This window comes from Vespa crabro, chromosome 6 (genome assembly GCF_910589235.1).
Source record: "Vespa crabro chromosome 6, iyVesCrab1.2, whole genome shotgun sequence".
Lineage (NCBI taxonomy): Eukaryota > Metazoa > Arthropoda > Insecta > Hymenoptera > Vespidae > Vespa > Vespa crabro.
The window spans coordinates 7,287,166-7,304,962 of record NC_060960.1 but is presented as its reverse complement, the minus strand read 5'-3'; the positions used below and the strand labels follow the sequence as shown (position 1 = coordinate 7,304,962).

The 17,797-nt window shown below is 39.6% G+C and overlaps 1 protein-coding gene across 3 annotated transcripts in view; it reads right to left on the bottom strand.

Annotated features, from left to right (window-relative positions):
* Window positions 1-17,797, bottom strand: part of LOC124425101 (homeotic protein ultrabithorax-like) — a 487,023-nt gene that overhangs the window by 20,696 nt on the left and 448,530 nt on the right. For 2 of the 3 annotated variants that reach the window (XM_046964972.1, XM_046964974.1), the window contains one exon: window positions 14,857-16,672. The exons of the other annotated variant lie outside the window; for it this stretch is intronic. The gene's annotated coding sequence lies outside the window, so the exon portion shown is untranslated. Of the gene's footprint in view, window positions 1-14,856; window positions 16,673-17,797 lie in introns of those variants that run through there. 3 annotated transcript variants of the gene reach the window in all.

Here is a 17,797-nt window from a genome sequence, read left to right as displayed (position 1 = left end):
ATAGAGATAGAGATAGAGTAGTAAAGAGAGAGAGAGAGAGAGAGGAAGAGATAGAGAGAGAGAGAGAGAGAGAGAGAATCAAAGAGGGTAGGGGAACTCGAGGAAGGTGGTGGGGGTGTGCATTGCGGATTTATTCCCGCCAACACATTCATCATGGCGGATTTAGCTGAACCCGTAACGCATTGCCATGGATATATATCTGTTTCCATCCCTACCTCCGTTTTCCTCCCACCTCCAACTGGCGTACTCCACGAACGTCACCACTACCACCGCGACTACCTCCCTCTGCCTACGATCCTCTTCCACCTCCACCTTTACCACCCACTTTTCCCCTCACCCCTGAATCTCTCGAACTCATCCCAATTCCAACCCAATCCTCGTCGGTATATCTCGTATTCTGACAAAACCTCCCTTTTTCAATGACTTCCCGACTCTTTCGACGATGTGCGAAGCAAAAGTGCATAGATCGTGGCGTGTGTATGAATCCATCGGGTGAATAGGTGCCGCATCGGGGTGTCGTCGAAAGTATTCGCTTTTTGCGATTTGAAAATTTTTACGATGGATACGTGTTTACTTTGTACACTTTTGAGATTAAACTCTCTTCGATTGAAAGAAAATAGAGAGAGAGAGAGAGAGAAAAGAGAGATAAAGAAATGACGAATTTTTGTGATCGCTTATTGACGTTGAGAGATAATCGTTTTAAAAAGAAACATTTAATATCGGTACACCCTGTATAGGTATATATATATATATATATATATATATATATATATGTAGGGCGTATTACTTTTCACGTGTATCCTCGTGCAAGCAAAACATGCTTTTTCCTCGTTGTTATTTAACGACGTTTGCGAATCGGTGCTTTCATCGTCCGTTCGTCTGTCATTTTGTGGTAGCTTTGGCATGAACGTACGTACGTTGATCGTAAATTTTCTAACGATTCGTAAAAAAGAAACTGAAAACTCTGACTAACGTAGCTCCGTATATACATATCTATACACGCGACCTTTCTTTCTCTTTCTAGTAGTTTGAAGATCTATGGTTATGATCGGTTTCGAATTCGTTGCTTTGAAAGAGAACGAGAAATGCGTTCTTAATACATTGACTATTGTGACATCGATGACCGGCATTAAATTTTACCAGTCTTATTTAAAATATTTGTTTCCATTGTAATTTATAATATCGTAATAAAGATTTGTAATAATGACTCTTTCATATACTTCTTTCACATAATTTAAAGGATAATAACAAAAAAGATAATGATTTTCGTTTAAATTAAAATGCAGAAAACAACGAAAGTGAAAAAGGAAAAATTCTTCTAAAAAATTAGTTGTACGGAATGAATCTTATTGGACAGAACAAGAAGGGCAGTCGTCTTTCTTTAAAGTGCTACAAATTGTACTATAAATCTTAAGGGTAATCAAGAGCTGCCTAGTTACCGGAGGGTGAATCTCTTTTTCGTTTCTGAGAGAAACCATGCGATAAAGAAACCATAGTAGTCGTATTTCAACCCGAGCGAATTCACTATCTTACATGAGTATATTTAAAAAAAAATTGATACTTAAATGATTTAAGACAAGCTAAAATTTGCGTGTATCTTTAATTTTAAAATTATTAAAACAATATGAAGCGATATATCCAACGAAGAGCCTTCTCAAATGATGTCTTAATCACATTTTAATTGCACGTATTTTACTTTGATCATAATACGATAATCAAGTGAAAGCAATCACTATGCATCATCCCCAAAGTATATTATTCATCATTGAATCGTCTCAAAATAGATCATACAATTGTAAATCGATGATATTAATAAACGATGATATTCTTTGTTTATCTTCTTATAAAAGATAATAATAACTGGTACGAAACTCGATAAAGATGGATCGATTCGTGGTAGAAATGTGGTAAATACCTCTTTTAATAAATCTCTCTCGATGCACCATCAGCAGACAATTGGCATGAATCAAGTCTCACAGAGCGTTGACAGAGAACCGAACAAAGTACGAACACACTTTGCGTTTCGAACGTGTCCTCCATCGACAGTGCGTTTTCCCTAGCGACTTCACGTAGAGAGATACGATATTACGGGGGTTGCTATAAATCTATAGCTCATCTATCTACATTTTATCCGCGGAGAAGAGGATAGACGGACGACCATGAGAAAGAGAGAGGAAGAGAGACAGAGATAGAGATAAAGAGAGAGAGAAAGAGAGAGAGAGAGAGAGAGAGAGCGCACGCGCGCGCATTCCCGTTTTCAGCTTCTTTATTCTTCTTTCTTTCTTTCTTTCTTCCTTTCTTCCTTCCTTCCTTTCTTTCTTTCGTTTATCTTCTTTTCTTTCTCTTTCAACATCCACGACGACGTAGTAACGCGGTAGCTCCACCTCGTCCTTTCTCCCTCGAGACGGTTCAAATCCGATATCGTCGAGCATTTCCCACCCTCTCCCACAGCCCTTACTGCTCCTTTCTCCTCCATCGAGATTCCAATAGCGGCCTTATCGAAGGCTTTGTACGATGAGGGATCGCAAGCCGCCCAGCCACTTTCCGTGCTCCCTCGATATTTCACGTTTATTATCATATTTCAGATATTCGCAATCCATATTTCATCATAAGAACGCCTCGTTATTAATGACGTCGCGAAATGGCCCTCGCGCGAAAGACCCCGAATACCGAAGTAAAGAATTTTCTTGTTTTTCGAAAAAATCAAAAAAGAATAGGTTAGATCGAAGTTACGATGTAAAAGTTCATCTTTCTTTTTTTCTTCTTCTTTTTTTTTTTTTTTTTTTTTTTTTTTTTTTTTTATTTTTTTCTTTTTCTAAATTTTTTGTAAAATTTCAACCCACTAATTTTTGAAGATGACAAATTTTAATTGAGAATTTTCATTCCTATTCGAGTTAATATTTATTCTATTATTTTACTTTTTTCTTTTTATCGTTTTGTCGTAAGGAAATCTTTAGCACTATTAACGATCGTCCGACATAGAAAAACGATAGAAGAGAATTTTCGAAAGTGAAATATATATGTACATATATAAACGCGTTTTCACTCGAGTTACTCGCAAGCCCGGTGCGTACTGAGGTGTTCGCTTTGAAAAAGTCGTGATAAAGGAAAGGCAAAGAAGAGGAGGGGAGATTTTACGTTGGAAGAACTGGCTTCGTCCTATCGCCAGTTTACTTCGACAAAGTACGGCGAACCGTACGTCGACAGCTGTCCCATGCAGTTCCTTCGCTAAAAACGAGGGGACGTAACGACGTAGCCTGCATCCTTGTCACTAACTTCCACCTCTCTTACTTTTCCAACGGACCGACGAAGATGGCCGTTCTTTTCGATCTTTTCTCACATTTTCTTTGTCTACGGATATTTTTTAGATAGGTATATCAAATAAATATATATACACATACACACATTTATTATATATACTTTTTTATTTTTGAAATATAAGAACGAAGCCTGTCATTATCGTGACATTTTCTACGAATCTGGCTCCTTGATTTTTCGAAAAGAAACTCAGAAAAGTCGAGATTTGAAATTCAATTTATTCTTACGTTAGTTTGAAGTTCTAGTATCTATCTATCTATTATCTATTCCACACATTTACAATTACGATAAAACGAACTTTCGTTTAATGCTGGCGTAAGCAATCCTGTATTTCTTGCCCGTAGAATGTCGCATTGTATGCGACTTTCGAAAGGCACGAGATTTTCCTCGGGCGGTCCAGTTTCTTCGTGTCGCGACGGAAACGAAACGTTCGGGTACACCTCCGAAACGACTCGCCTTCTGCTTCCTGCGATTTCTTAACTTCTGCTTTCGTCATCAAACTTTCATGAGCTTCTGAACGATACGTCTCAAGGCAAAGAAAAAGTTACCTCGAAATTACGGAGGATTCGCGTCTTGCTTCTCCTCTCTTCTTTGAAAAAGAAATTGGAGAGAAAAGAGGAGTTGATGGAGGAGGAGAAAGAGGAGAAGGGAAGAGGGGGAGGAGGATAGTAAGGGAACATCAGGGAAAAAGATCCCGACCCATATCCGAGGGACGAGAAAACTTAGCTCGTCGATCAGTGAACGGAAGGAAGGAAGTTCCGGTACGAGAACGAACGCTTGCTTTCTCTCTCTCTCTCTCTCTCTCTCTCTATCTCTCTTTATCTATATTTTTAATACTTTCTTCATGCCTCGCTCGTGTATCCTCACAATTTTCACTATTTACCTTTGATATCGTTGTTATGGTTAAATTCGATTTATTTCAAACAGGTTCTTTTTCATCTTCGAATTCATGAAAAATATTATAGAAAGTTTATCAAAATGAATTTATTAGCTAATTAATAAGAAGTTTTCGATTAATTAAACGAGTCGTTAAGATAAGAAAAAATATATTAGGAAACAATAATGATGTTTATAGATCTTCAGAAAAAAAAAAGAAAAAAGAAATAAAATAAATCTTATTTTCGTCAATTATCTTATTTATCGATCGTGTTCATGAATTACAATTTAATTATAGTGTCATAGAAATTTATTCGATCGTCCGTACGAGAGATCCTTCAAATTATCACTCTCCCTTCTTTGACGCCAGAATGACAGATTGAATATTTATGATATTTCGACGCAAACGACAGGAACGCAAAAGGCCGTTTTAATGCGAAATTCTCGTTATACTGTACATAAAAAGTCCAACAGGTATTGCAAACGATAAAACGTGTTTCACACGTGCGATTACCTCTTCGTCAGCCGAACACGCTCTTGCTCATCAAGTTTTTCTACGTTGCGATAAACGTCAACCAGCTAGAATGGTTATTATTCGATGTCTTACGAATTCATCGATTTAAGAGAATAAATATTTCAAGTAGAATTAAAATAATAAATGAGAATAGTTCTGAGAATATATCAACTATTTATCTAAGTTCCAGATCAATCAGACTACAGATAAAACTGAAAAAAGTTCTAATCGAATTCTCTAATCATTTGCCTTTCGAAAGGGACATATTTACGTAAGTTATAATATACTTATTTCTCACGACGATAAAATCTCCAATAAAATATCAGACTATCTATCTATCTATATATCTATATATATATATATATATATATATATATATATATATATATATATATATATATACATATATATTTTAGAAAAAGAAGAAGAAAATCGACTTATTCTCCATTTCAAGAAACTATGTCAAAACCGATTCTTTTCCCTTTTCAAGTATCAAACTGAATCATTTCCTTGGATGTTGTCCTCTTTCTTCTCTCTCTCTCTCTCTCTCTCTCTCTCTCGGAGATGTCTTAAACGTCGGAATTCATGTAAATTATATCCGACGACAGAATCCACGGAATAGAAGGTTTTCTAAGAAAATCGCAGTAGGCGCGATGGTTGGACGCGAGTAGACTCGCGACTAGGCGCGACGTCGGCGTCGCCGTCTGCCATAGCTCGTATCTCAGCCGGGCCATCAGCATTTTCCAACTTGTCTCACCGAATCTCCAAAGCAAGCCAAGCACGACCCTCTTACAACCGGTGACGTAAGTAACAACATATATAAAAGTAAGTGACTCGGCTCTCGCGGACCGGGTGATGCAGGACTCTCCTATCTGCGGAGTCTATCGGGCAGTAAACAGCGAGCGGCAGATAAGGCTGAAGATATATTGTGGACGCTCTTGGACACTAGCTCGCTCTTTCTCTCTCTCTCTTTCTCTCTCTCTCTCTCTCTTTCTTTCTTTCTCTCTCTTTCTTTTTCTTTCTCTTTCATTCTTCTTCGGTCCTTCTAACTCCTCGCGCACCTACGAACAGTCCTAGAAGAGCTTCTATGTTCCAAGAGACCATCGCTCGCGGATACCTCGGAAAAGACCGATGCTAGACTTTTCCTCTTCCTATTCTCCATGTACAGGGTGTTTCTTAAATAACTGAAATAAATTTCATTTTTATGTGTTTAAAACGTCACATAAATTATTTACTATTGCGTCGACATTGAAGCGACAGTTTTGAAAAAGCAAAAAAATATGACATTTTTATAAATCAATTTTAAACTATTCTATTTACCGTCCTTATAATCTGCTTTTCTTTGTGAGGATGGAAAGTCGATTCCTTAAATTTACTACGAATACTTGGGAAACACCCTATATAGGTAAGTTACATATACCTATAGTAGGAAGAGTGAGAGAGGATATTTAACCTTCTTTTTTCGTTGCTCCTCGTAGCACGGTAAAAACGGCAGCAATGTCTGAATAGTCGCGCGGAGGACGGAAGTCGGTTTGCAAGCCAAGCATGGGGCGGCGGCGCCGAGCAACCCCTTATTTTCCTCCTTTTTCGACTCTAGTCGAGTAACTACACACCCCCGAAGTCCCTCACCCTTCATCTTCCCCTTTCGAACGAATCCTTCCAACCACCTTGCTTCCCTACCCTTCCGCCAAAGTCCTCTCGATGCTCGAATGCTCGATGCCACGATACATCACGCTCGTAGTTTCTCTCTCTCTCTCTCTTTTTCTTTCTTTCTCCACTCTTCTTTTTCTTCTACTACTTCTTCCGTTTCTTGCTGCCTCTCTCGAGTCTCGCCTTCTTTTCTTTCTCTTTCTCTTTCTCTCTCTCTCTCTCTCTCTCTCTCTCTCTCTCTCACTCTTTTTCTCTCGTTGATCTTACTCTTTCGTAGCCATTGCAATTCTACCTTAGTACCTTACCGAATAGTCTTTCAATTTTTCTTTCATTCTTATTTCTAACGTAATCGATATTTATTTTCTTTTATATCGAGGATAAGATTTAATCACGATTAATATTGCTCGAGATCGATTTTAATTTTTATAGAATGTATAACAAATTAGATTTTCACGTATGACGTTCGAATCGATAGAAGTATCATTTTGGTAATATCGAAAATTACTCTTACGAGGATTATTTTTATTGACTGAATAATTATTGTTATGATACCTGTTTGAAAGAAAGAAAGAAAAAAAATAAAGGAGCAAGACTAAAAGTTATATCCCTTGCTTGAGCTTTATTTTACCACGAGCAGGGTAGACTTGGTGGTAGTTATTATACTCCTGTCAGCCACCATACCGCCCTTCGTTGATCTGCATAACTATGATGGTTTCCCCTAGCAATGGAGAAGCCCCTATGGTACGTTAACGTACCGGCCCTTTTTCAAGACTGGAAAGCACTCAATACGGACGCGCCCATCGGCCAACCGCAAAAGCGATTACAAATTAACGTACCTCTTCTTTGCGCTTTATTATGAACTTCCCCTTTGCCCCTTCAAATTTTATTCTTTCTTTCTTTATTTCTCACTCCTCCGCCTCATGCAAAATATCCTCCCGTGGGATTGCTCGTGATTATCCTGGCCCTTTGTTTCGCGATCGCTCGGCATGTAAAATTCCGTTTCGCTCCGTCATACACGAGGGTGAAACGAATTCTACTTTCTTTATTTCCATCGTCCTGCTGTATCGCTCTTTCGCGAATCGGTGCTTACCGAAACGAGGACGTTGCATTTATCGTTGCTGACCTGTGAATCAGATTTGGTGAACCCCTTTTCTTATTGTTAAATGCAATCTCCATAAGTCATCGTATCGTTTACAAGGCCCAATTTTATTTCGTCGCCTTATGTCGAATACTTTTTTTAGGACACATTTCGATGACTAATATCATATCGAATGTCGTTTAATCGTGATATCCTAAATACTTTCAATTTTCTATAAAAATGTAAAATCTTATTTGGACAAATAAATATTATATTTTATTTGCAATTCATTTCTTATCAGATATAAATTCATAAATTATATATAACATCGTGCCTTCTAAGGGGAGGAAAAAAAAACGTAATTCTGTTGTTTTTCCTTTTCTTCTATAAAGTCACTTGGACAAACGCGTTTGAAACCACAGGGAACTTCTCGTGAGAGAGAGAGAGAGAGAGAGAGAGAGAGATAGAGAGAGAGAGAGAGAGAGAGAGAGAGAGAGAGAGAGAGAGAGATAGAGAAAGAGAGAGAGAGAGAAAAAGATAAATAAAAGAGAATACGGTATGTGCGAGAGTATAAGCTTGCAAAAAGTTACCACCCGTGTTGCTCCAGATTTACGAGCTTCTTCATTGGTTCCACGCTTGACAATCCGACGGCAACGTCCTTGGAACATCCAACTATCTTGTTCTTATTTCCCGAGGCACACAATAACGACCCGCATCTCCTTTTTTTTTCTTTCTCTTTCTCTCTCTTTCTTTTTAGGTCGGCGAGGCGATAAAAGATTTAACGCGTGAAGACCGTACGCGTCAGTCAGTCCGTCGGCCCGCAAACCGCCGGCGTCGTTTCCGCAAACAACAATCTCGGTCGATTCCGAGATCCCGTTAGGTCGCACGATTGTTACAGTTCCAAAAACAGTACATTACCTTGAGAGAAAGAAAGAGAGAGAGAGAGAGAGAGAGAGAGAGAGAGAAAGAAGTACTGGACATTTCTCGTCGTCTTCAAGGTCTCTAGCTGAGGATTTTGCGGCGTCGCGCCGAAATTCCGACGTGACTCTTCGAGATCTACGACGATCTCTTAGCCGGTTGGGTTTACGGTACCGACCAAAACGTTAGCGCGACCTCGTCCCGAGGACGAATTTTATTTTCAGGTATATCATCGCGCTTTGCTCCCATTTCACTGCCGTCATTGTTCATTGAAATAAGAGGCAGGTGCCTTTTGAACTTCAGGAAAAATCTTTTTCGTGTTTTTCTTTATTTCTTTTTTTCTTCTTTATTTCCCTTTAAAAACTTTACGTGACCAAACTTTTGTCTTGTTCTAAAAGGTAAGAGCCATTTAATAACTGTGACGATGCGTTACGTTGACCTTGAATTAGTTTCTCAGTAATGGCAAAATTATTGCTAATTTATGAGATTATTCGAGAAGCTGAGGTTATACGAAATAATGTGTTATCGATTTTATTGCTGTTTGGATCCATGCCAATTCTTGGCAATAATTCATTAACCATATGTATCAGACATCGTGCGATAAATAAATGTAAACGTTCATAATATTAGGAAGAGACGTATGATAAGTTAGAATCCAAAATTCTTTCGAAAGAGAAATAAAATCCATAAGAAATTTGACAGTGGAATTGTGCAAAATTACCAGCTAACTTCATTCATAATTGAGTTTTGGCGAAGAAGCGAACACTTTGCGGCCAATATAACGTCTAATAATTCTAATAATTCGGCGAACTGGTTGTTGGAGGAGGTAAAGAAAGAGGAGGAGAAAGAGGAAGAGGAGGATGAGGAGGAAGAAGAGAAGGAAGAGGAAGGTGGTAGAAAGACGAGAGTCGGGGTTGGAGATGAGAACGTTTCCTGGAGCTGTGCCCGCTTCGCCTTTAGGTGAGAGGGAGGCAAAACCGAGATGAGATGAGAGAGAAAGAGAGAGAGAGAGAGAGAGAGAAAGAGAGAGAGAGAGAAGATGAAAGCGGGGAAGAGAAGAAGAGAACCGAGGATAGGGTGGTCGAAAGGAGGAGGAAGGAATAGCGAAAGAGAGAGAGAGAGAGAGAGAGAGAGAGAGAGAGAGAGGGAAGAAGAAGGACTAGGTCGACCAGGGTATGAGACGAGGAAATGGAGGGAAGGCCAATTAGAGGGCGGAAAGATTTATTTGCGGGCGACGGGTGTACGGATAGTAAGGGGTAGGTCGGTCTCCTCTGTCTAGCGCGTTTGTATTATTCCTTCATCGGACAATCCTGTCCAAGAGGAGGACTTAGTCCAGCTGTTGGTGTCTGTTCTTGAATTTTGCATGAGCCCGATTATTTCGGGAATGGAATACAATTTTATTTAAATTCGATCAGTTCGTTTTATAAAAAATAATAATTTCATAATTATTTCTTACAGATATCAGAATTAGAATTTTTATATTTAATATCTATCTATATATCTATATATCTATATATATATATATATATATATATATATATATATATATATATATATATATATATATATACAGATATTATGGATTTAGTATATGAGTAAATATACTTTACATGTAGATTTGAATTTCGTGGAAAAAGGGTTTTACGTGAGAGTCTTAAATAATCTTAATAAGGAAGCATGACACTTTAACTGCCGGGATAAACAGATCAAAGTGGGATTCAGGTGACGTTAGTTTCGTTCGATATTTACAGGCAAAACAGGGACATCTCGGGGTCGTAAGGGGAGATGGTATCTCGGTAGACGTTACTGAGAATCCAGTTCGTCGTACGTTAGCCTCGACGTTTTTGCAGGCTCACAGACGGAATTAGAAGCGACAGAGATAAAAAAGAGATCGAGGAAGAGTCCCGAAGCTTTATGCGGGAAAACCCGAACGATGCACAAACTCCATCATTCTTGAACGAAAAGCTCGTGGACGGCATATTGTGTGCGTGAGCTTGGACGTTAAATTAAACCATCCGTCGCGAGATCCACGATAAATATACCTCTCTCGTGACTAATTGTGAGGGAGATCATTTTGCGAAGTCATCGCTGACATTCATCAAAGCGAAGGCAATTAAAGGTGCGAACTCGTCTTGGTTTTAAATTCATAAGACTTAATTCATTGCAACGGACGTTTCATGGTGGACATTTCAAATAAAAATATTAAACTAATAAAGAAACTAAACGAAATAAGCATCAATAAGATCAATCCTTAACCCATTCGAGACCGCGAATTTTTTCGAACACGGTCCCCAGGATCCAAATTTTCTTTTTTCATCATTACTACTGCACCTCCGGTGTGCAGCCGGTCTCATAGCTTCGTAAAGGCATTGCACACACGGCGTGCAATTGGTCTCAAACGGGTTAAGTAAGACGGATTAAATTGAAAAATCAAAGCCTCGGGGAAAATAATGGACCACGTCCGAGAGTTACAACAAGCGAACACTTATTTTGAACGTATCGTTGTGGAAACATGTAATACCAGCGGCGGCACACTGAGCAAGTACCCTTTTTGCCCTCCCCTCTTAGCTCGTCCAGTTGGTAGCAGCAACACAGCCAACACCACCAACGCTGCCTCTCATCCAAGCAGCCACCCCATGCTTCGTTTCCGTGTTGTTACATAATACACGCTGCGCCGCGGTTACGTGGATGAGGGATGAGGTGCTGCGTTGCCTAATAACCTCCCCCTGCCATGTTTCCCTCACACCGGCCGCAACCCTCAGCTCTTTCCCTCTCTCCTTTCCACCCTATCTCTCCCTCTCTCTCTTTCTCTCACTCTCTCAAACGAGCTACCCTTTCGTTGTGTTGTTCGCATGCTACGTTGAGACATTCACAAGTTCTGCACGACTACAACAACGAGCAAGACCAACACTATCTCTCGTTTCTCTAACACCACAGAAACTATAGTCTAAGAGAGAGAGAGGGGGGCAGAGAGATAGATGGATAGATAGAGATAGAGAAAGGGGAAGAGAGGAAGAGTGGGATGATAGTTGGTGCACGGGAACGAGGGTGTAGTTACGTCGAGAGCGCGCGAAGTAATTATATGAGGGCGGAGCACGCTAGGCTCATCTACACCTAACACATTCATATCAAGTCGGCTAGAGCCAAGGAGCCGCTGAAACGTGAGGATCGTACATCAGGATTTCGTTGCTCTGCCGGCAAAGACTACTACGAGAGGCCATTGGAAATGGGTTTTACGCTTTGCCGAACGTTCCCTTGAATCGTCGGGAGTAAGGAAATCATGGCAATTGGATTCTTTCACCTAGTCGATTAATTCGGCGGAATGAAACTGATATTTTATTCATTTGTAAAGTTTAACAATCAGTATTTAACGATCAATGAAAGATAAAATTGTACTCGAAACGTATTCTACGTTTTCTTGACCGTAAAAAGAAAGGAGATTATCCGAAAAGAAATCCATCCAACCCGGTAATAGTTCACTGGAGGAAAAGCGAGAGATAAGTCGGGCTTGGCAGAGAATTTGCTCATCAAGAACGTAAAGCTTCTCTTAGAGGAGGATATAGAAGAGAAAATCACGAGGAAGAAGGATCGAAAAGGCAAAGAAGAAAGGAGAAGGTAGGTGGGTGGGGCAGTTGCTTAAGTGGATACACCTATATAGAAGGACTTACTGAGATTCAATTACCGCAACGTCTGCGAGGCACGCTATTCCCACACCCCTTCGAAGATATCCAACCCTCTACGTTCCCTCGGTTCTCCCAACCCCACCTTTCTATCTCAGGAAGAACGAACAGGTGCTCTCGCGCCTGCTGTAAATTGCACCCCCTGTAATCCAAAGTAAAGCGGTCGTTTTATCCGCGCTCCAGGACGTGATGGATGTTCCCTATGTCTTTCGGATAATGGGTTGTGCTTACGCAGCTTCTGGCGAACCAACTCTCTTCGTATCCCTTGTCTGAAAAAAAGCACGAATTCTTAACTATCCTCGTGCTTAATCTTTTCGTCGGTCATTCTATCCATCCTACAAGATGGATATGTTTGCTCCAATTTAAAACGAGTTACCGTTAGGACGATATGCTATATAGCTTTTCTCAATGTTCGAAATACCGGTCCGAGCAATGAAAAATAAAAATATCTATACGCTGTAAAGATAGCCGAAAAGTCCTTGATTCATCGACCAATGGTAGAAACGAATGCACATGACTCGACCTAACGAATGACTCGAATAAAAGAAAGAAAGAAAGAGAAAGAAAGAGATAGTGTGTGAGAGAGAGAGAGACAGAGAGAAAGAAAAGAAAAATATGAGATATTCAGGTCGAACGATGAGAAAAGCCGAAGGTCCAGGGTTGAACTTTTGCGTGATAGAAATGGGAAAGCATAGCTTGGTGCCTAGATATCGGTGTTTCGTTCGGTTCGAGCGTAAGTACATAATTCATCGGGTGTGCAGCATTGTCGGAGTGTGGCGTGGACTTCATAGGGTGGGGAAGGGGGGGTTGGGCTTCATTAATACAAATGGCGTCTGCTGAATTCCAGTGGAACGGTCCAGCCGACGTAGATGTGTTGGCTCGTTGAAGCTAGCTGTGACCATGTAGGAGGATAGCAGGACACAGTATCGACGAGGAGAATCCTACCCTATCCCTTTTTCTCGCTCGTACGTGTGCTTTTGTGGATGAGCGCGCGAGCACGCGCGCGCATGCGACATATTTCTGCGATCCTTGTCGACTTTCATGAGGGAGTCTTTCCGCAATAACATATTAATATCCCGGAGCGTTTGGAGACTTATGAGCGTACGCGGAAAACTCGACCCCTGGATCAACGTCGGCCCTTTAAAGGCACGGCTCTTTTCTGGCAAAAGCCGCCACCCTCTTTGTCGTACGATGCCACTCCCGCTTACTCTCCCCCACCCGATGACAACGACGACGACAACGACGAGCGCTTTTAAGCGTCGTAAAGCCGCACTCGCACGTTCCTCCGCCGGTCACCGGATATTGCCGTCGAATTGATAAAGATTCTGCGGACGTTTAACGGGATTTACGACGGAATTCGAGAATCTACCGTGAGAAAGAGAGAGAGGGAGAGAGAGAGAGGGAGAGAGAGAGAGAGAGAGAGAGAGAGAGAGAGACTATGTAAGGCGATCTTACGTAACTATCCTTGCCTCGGTGAATCCTTTTCGCGCTGCAAATCTAATATCCGTTCTATTTTCTATCCTTTATCTCGATCACGGGCGAGCGTGAAAAGATTGAAAAACGTATGTTAAAATAAAATCGTTCGAATCGAATTAACTTCGAACGAATAAATGAACGTGAGTAATTGTTTAAGAAAAAAAAAAAAAAAAAAAAAAAAATAGAAAAGAATTAAAAAAAAAAAAGAAAAATATTAATTCTAACGTTGTAAGCTCATTTAATTATCATAATATATGAGAAAAGGATTCAGGAAGTGGAAATAGGTGATATCGATAGGGGTATCGTGCTACGACGAAAAATCGTAGCGAAAGAAGCGAAGACTCGTGATTAAGTTTATATAGCATTTATTTTTTTAGCAATCGTATAATCAATGTAATATTACAACAGGCTTCGAAACGATGACCGCTCCTAAAAGAGAGCGTTTCATTACAACGTTATACGTAAACGGCAGGTGTGGCCCTGATTCGCTCATTCATTCATTCATTCTTTCTCTTTTTTTCTTTTGCTTACGCTCTCTCTCTCTCTCTCTCTCTCTCTCTCTCTCTCTCTCTTCTTCTTTCTCTTTCTCGCACATGCACACGCATACGCACATACATATGCACATACACACGCACACGCAGAAACACATATACACATGCGCATTCTCATCTCTCTCTCTCTCTCTCTCCCTCTCTCTATCTCTCTCTTTCTCGTTATCTCTTTCGTTCACTATCACACAGACAATCTGGGATTCGGATTGGTAAACAACGAATATTCTAATATATTACAAAAAAGGATCGTTGCGCCACTTTAAAACGTTTACACAAATACGTCTACCACTACGCACGCGGGTAACGTCTACCCTTCTAAATTATGCCTACTCTTGCCTAAATTCATAACTTATTGAGCACAGCGTAGCAGATAAAAGATTCTAGTTTTGTTCTTATTTCTTTCCGAGATCCACAAAATAAATAATTATTTATTAACATTACAATTTTCATTCTTACGAAATACTGCGGTTTATCTAAAATCTTATTTCTCGCAAAATCTCCCCCCCCCTCTTAGCGATTAGGTATTCGTATACATACATTAACTAGAGAACAGCGTTACTATTTATGGTAGCGCCGACACGCTCTTCTTTCCCGTCTCGCAGGCTTTCTAGGTACTAAGGTAGGTACATACGATATTTTTATATATATATATATGTATATATATATATATATATATATATATATTATTATATATATATTTTTATATATATGTATATATATATATAAATATTTATATATATATATATATATATATATATATATATATATATATATATATATATATATATAGCTTTTTTCTCTATAACTCTATTTTCGTCTTGCTTCTTGGAGGACGACATTAGACGATGAAAAGAAAAAAAAATAGAAAGGAGAACGAAGAGTAGTAGAAAACAAAGAGAAAAATTAAAAAAAAATAATAATAAAAAACATAAAAAATTTGAAGACATTTTGAACACTTCCCGAAAAAAATATTATACTTTCTTTACCGGGCAATACATACGCGCCTCTCATAAAAGTTTTTATATAATATCAACAAAATTTTTATCGTGAACATATCAACATAAAATAACATTTTGCACCGATCGAAAGAATCAGTTGTCCGTCGTCTGTTGCGTTCATATTACTAAAAAAGATTACTAAAAAAAAAAAAAAAAAACAAAACAAACAAATATTTCGTACACTTAACTTTTCAATGTCATGGACGACAGAAACGTATTCTTGTGTCTCGTCTTGCAATCATAATAAAAATAACAAAAACATAACATCGCCATTAACAGGAATTCATTCAGTCGGATTGTTCGAAAGTAAATGCCTGCACGAGCGCGGGTTTTGCAATTAAATGGACGATAAATTTAAAGGTTCAATAATACATTAACAATAAGAAATAGAAATAGAAATAGAGATAGATGAAGAGAAGAAGAAGAAGAAGAAGAAGAAGAAGAAGAAGAGGAGGAGGGAATAGTAAAAGAAGAAGAACGTACTCCTACGGTATTTGTACATCGAGCCGCGAAAAGAAATTCATCGTAGCTCACGTACGAGCCTGTTGTTTTTCGCGGCATTGTTTTCGCTCCCCGACCATTCCTCCATTAATTAATCATCCATCTGTATTTTTTTCTTTAATCTCTACTCGCTAATCACTATCTTACGAATACTTGTTTAGCCTTCATTACGTATTTAGGTTCCATAAAGGCTCACGGACGAGCTCTAGTCGTTTGTCGTCCGCAACGCGTACGCAAAAACGTTGCTATCTCGTCGATCCCCCAAGACAATAACGACGACGACGTCAACGACGACGACGACGACGACTACGACGATGACGACGACGAAGACGACGAAAACGACGAGGACGACGACGACGACGACGACGACGACGAGAACGACAACGATGATCTCGAGGAAGCTCGGATTCTCTCGAAGTATAAGTGTTTAGTTTCGAACGATCTCGAGAGAATACGTTGCCGAAAGGAAGCGACGTCGAACGAAAGACGTCGCGACGCCGAAGAAAAATCCGCCTCGGAATTGAGACGAGCGTGTCCCGTGAAAATAACGGTGACCGTATCGAAAGCTCACTCTGCCCATTTCTACGTGTATACTACGAGAAAGCTGAAGCTACGGACAGAGACCGAAGAGGGATTCTGGCTATGGGATATCAACTACGACAGTGCTAAACTATAGTACGTGTGCGTACATCCTATGTACGTTTTGGATATCGAGCTTTCGTGTATATGTTTTGTGTTCAAGTATCTCTCTCTCTCTCTCTCTTTCTCTCTCTCTCTCTCTCGCTCTCTCGGTCTCTCTCTCTCTCTCTCTCTCGCTCTTTCTCTCTCTCTCTCTCTCTCTCTCTCTCTCTCTCTCTCTCTCTCTCTCTCTCTCTCTCTCTCTGTGGCTATGTATTTGCGCATGTACAATATGTCTATATGTGTATGTGCCTGTGTGTACATATGTGCGTTAGGAGAATATTGGTCAAAGTGAGCTACGGGAGGTCCGGGGGGTTCGTCACTCACCGGTGCAGCATCTGATTCGCCGCAACCGATAAATTGACGATCGACGGATACGCACGTCGACCATCTATTTGGCATTACAGAGACAGCGGGTGCGGTCTGCCACTCACCTGAAACAGAAAGTAAAAAAACATCGCCGTTAAATCGAATCCCCATGATTTTCACGTTAGAAACTTGTTCTCATTTTATCCTTTGTTTCTTTTTCTTTTTCTTTTTGTTTTTTTCTTTTTTCAGCGTTAACGAGGAAGAAGGTATAATTGGGATCTTAATATTTAAATTAAGAGAGTGAGTGAGAAGGTTAATTAAAAGTTGGCCATGCCACGTTTTGGTTCTCGGTAAAGATTAAAAGCTGGTTGAATAACTTAGTAAGATACTTTCTCGTTTTGTGCCACGAGAAGCGAAACGATTTTTAAACACCAACTTTCCATCCCCTTTTCGTTAAATATTCTAACTAGAAAAAAAAAAGAAAAAAATCAAAAAAAAAAAAAAAAAAAAAAAGAAAAGAAAAGAAAAAATACAAAAAAGGAAAGAAGAAAAGCAAAAAACAAAGTTTTGGTTTCATGTAAGTAAAATATATAAAGCGTGGATTTTAAAAAGTCATGGTACTTTTTGAAACGTGAAGTCCAATTTCACGATCCATTCTTCATTCAACGAGATGATACCTTCGTAGCGCGTGAAATACAGGAAGATGTGAAAAACACGTTTCCACGAGAATCGAACAATGTGTGGCCCTCTCTTGAATGGATTTATTCGGACTCGCTCCGGACTCGCGCCGGTAGAATGGAACTCGCGAAAAACTGAAATATTAAAATTGCGAAACGATTTCACCACGGCCCCCCCGGCAACACGGTAGAAATATAACTCGCACTTGCCACACTGCAATCTAGCGAACGTTGTGAATTCGAAAAAGCGCGTTGCATCATGTAACGTCCAGTTAGACTTTTGAAAAATAAAGAAGAACGAACAGTCTGTCTTTTCATCTCGATTATCAACGACGAGGAACGCGGAGAAAGAACATTTCTTTTTCTTTTCGTTTCATTTCGTTTCCTTTTTCTCTTTCTTTCTTTCTCTTTTTCTAAAAGTACGATAAATCTTGTGAACGTTAACTAGTCGAGTGATATTTCGAAAAATTCCTCATTTTTTTTTCTTTTTTTTTTTCACTCTGCCTCTCTCTCTCTCTCTCTCTCTCTTTCTCTCTCTCTCTCTCTAGAGATTTCAAATATCTATCGAACAGA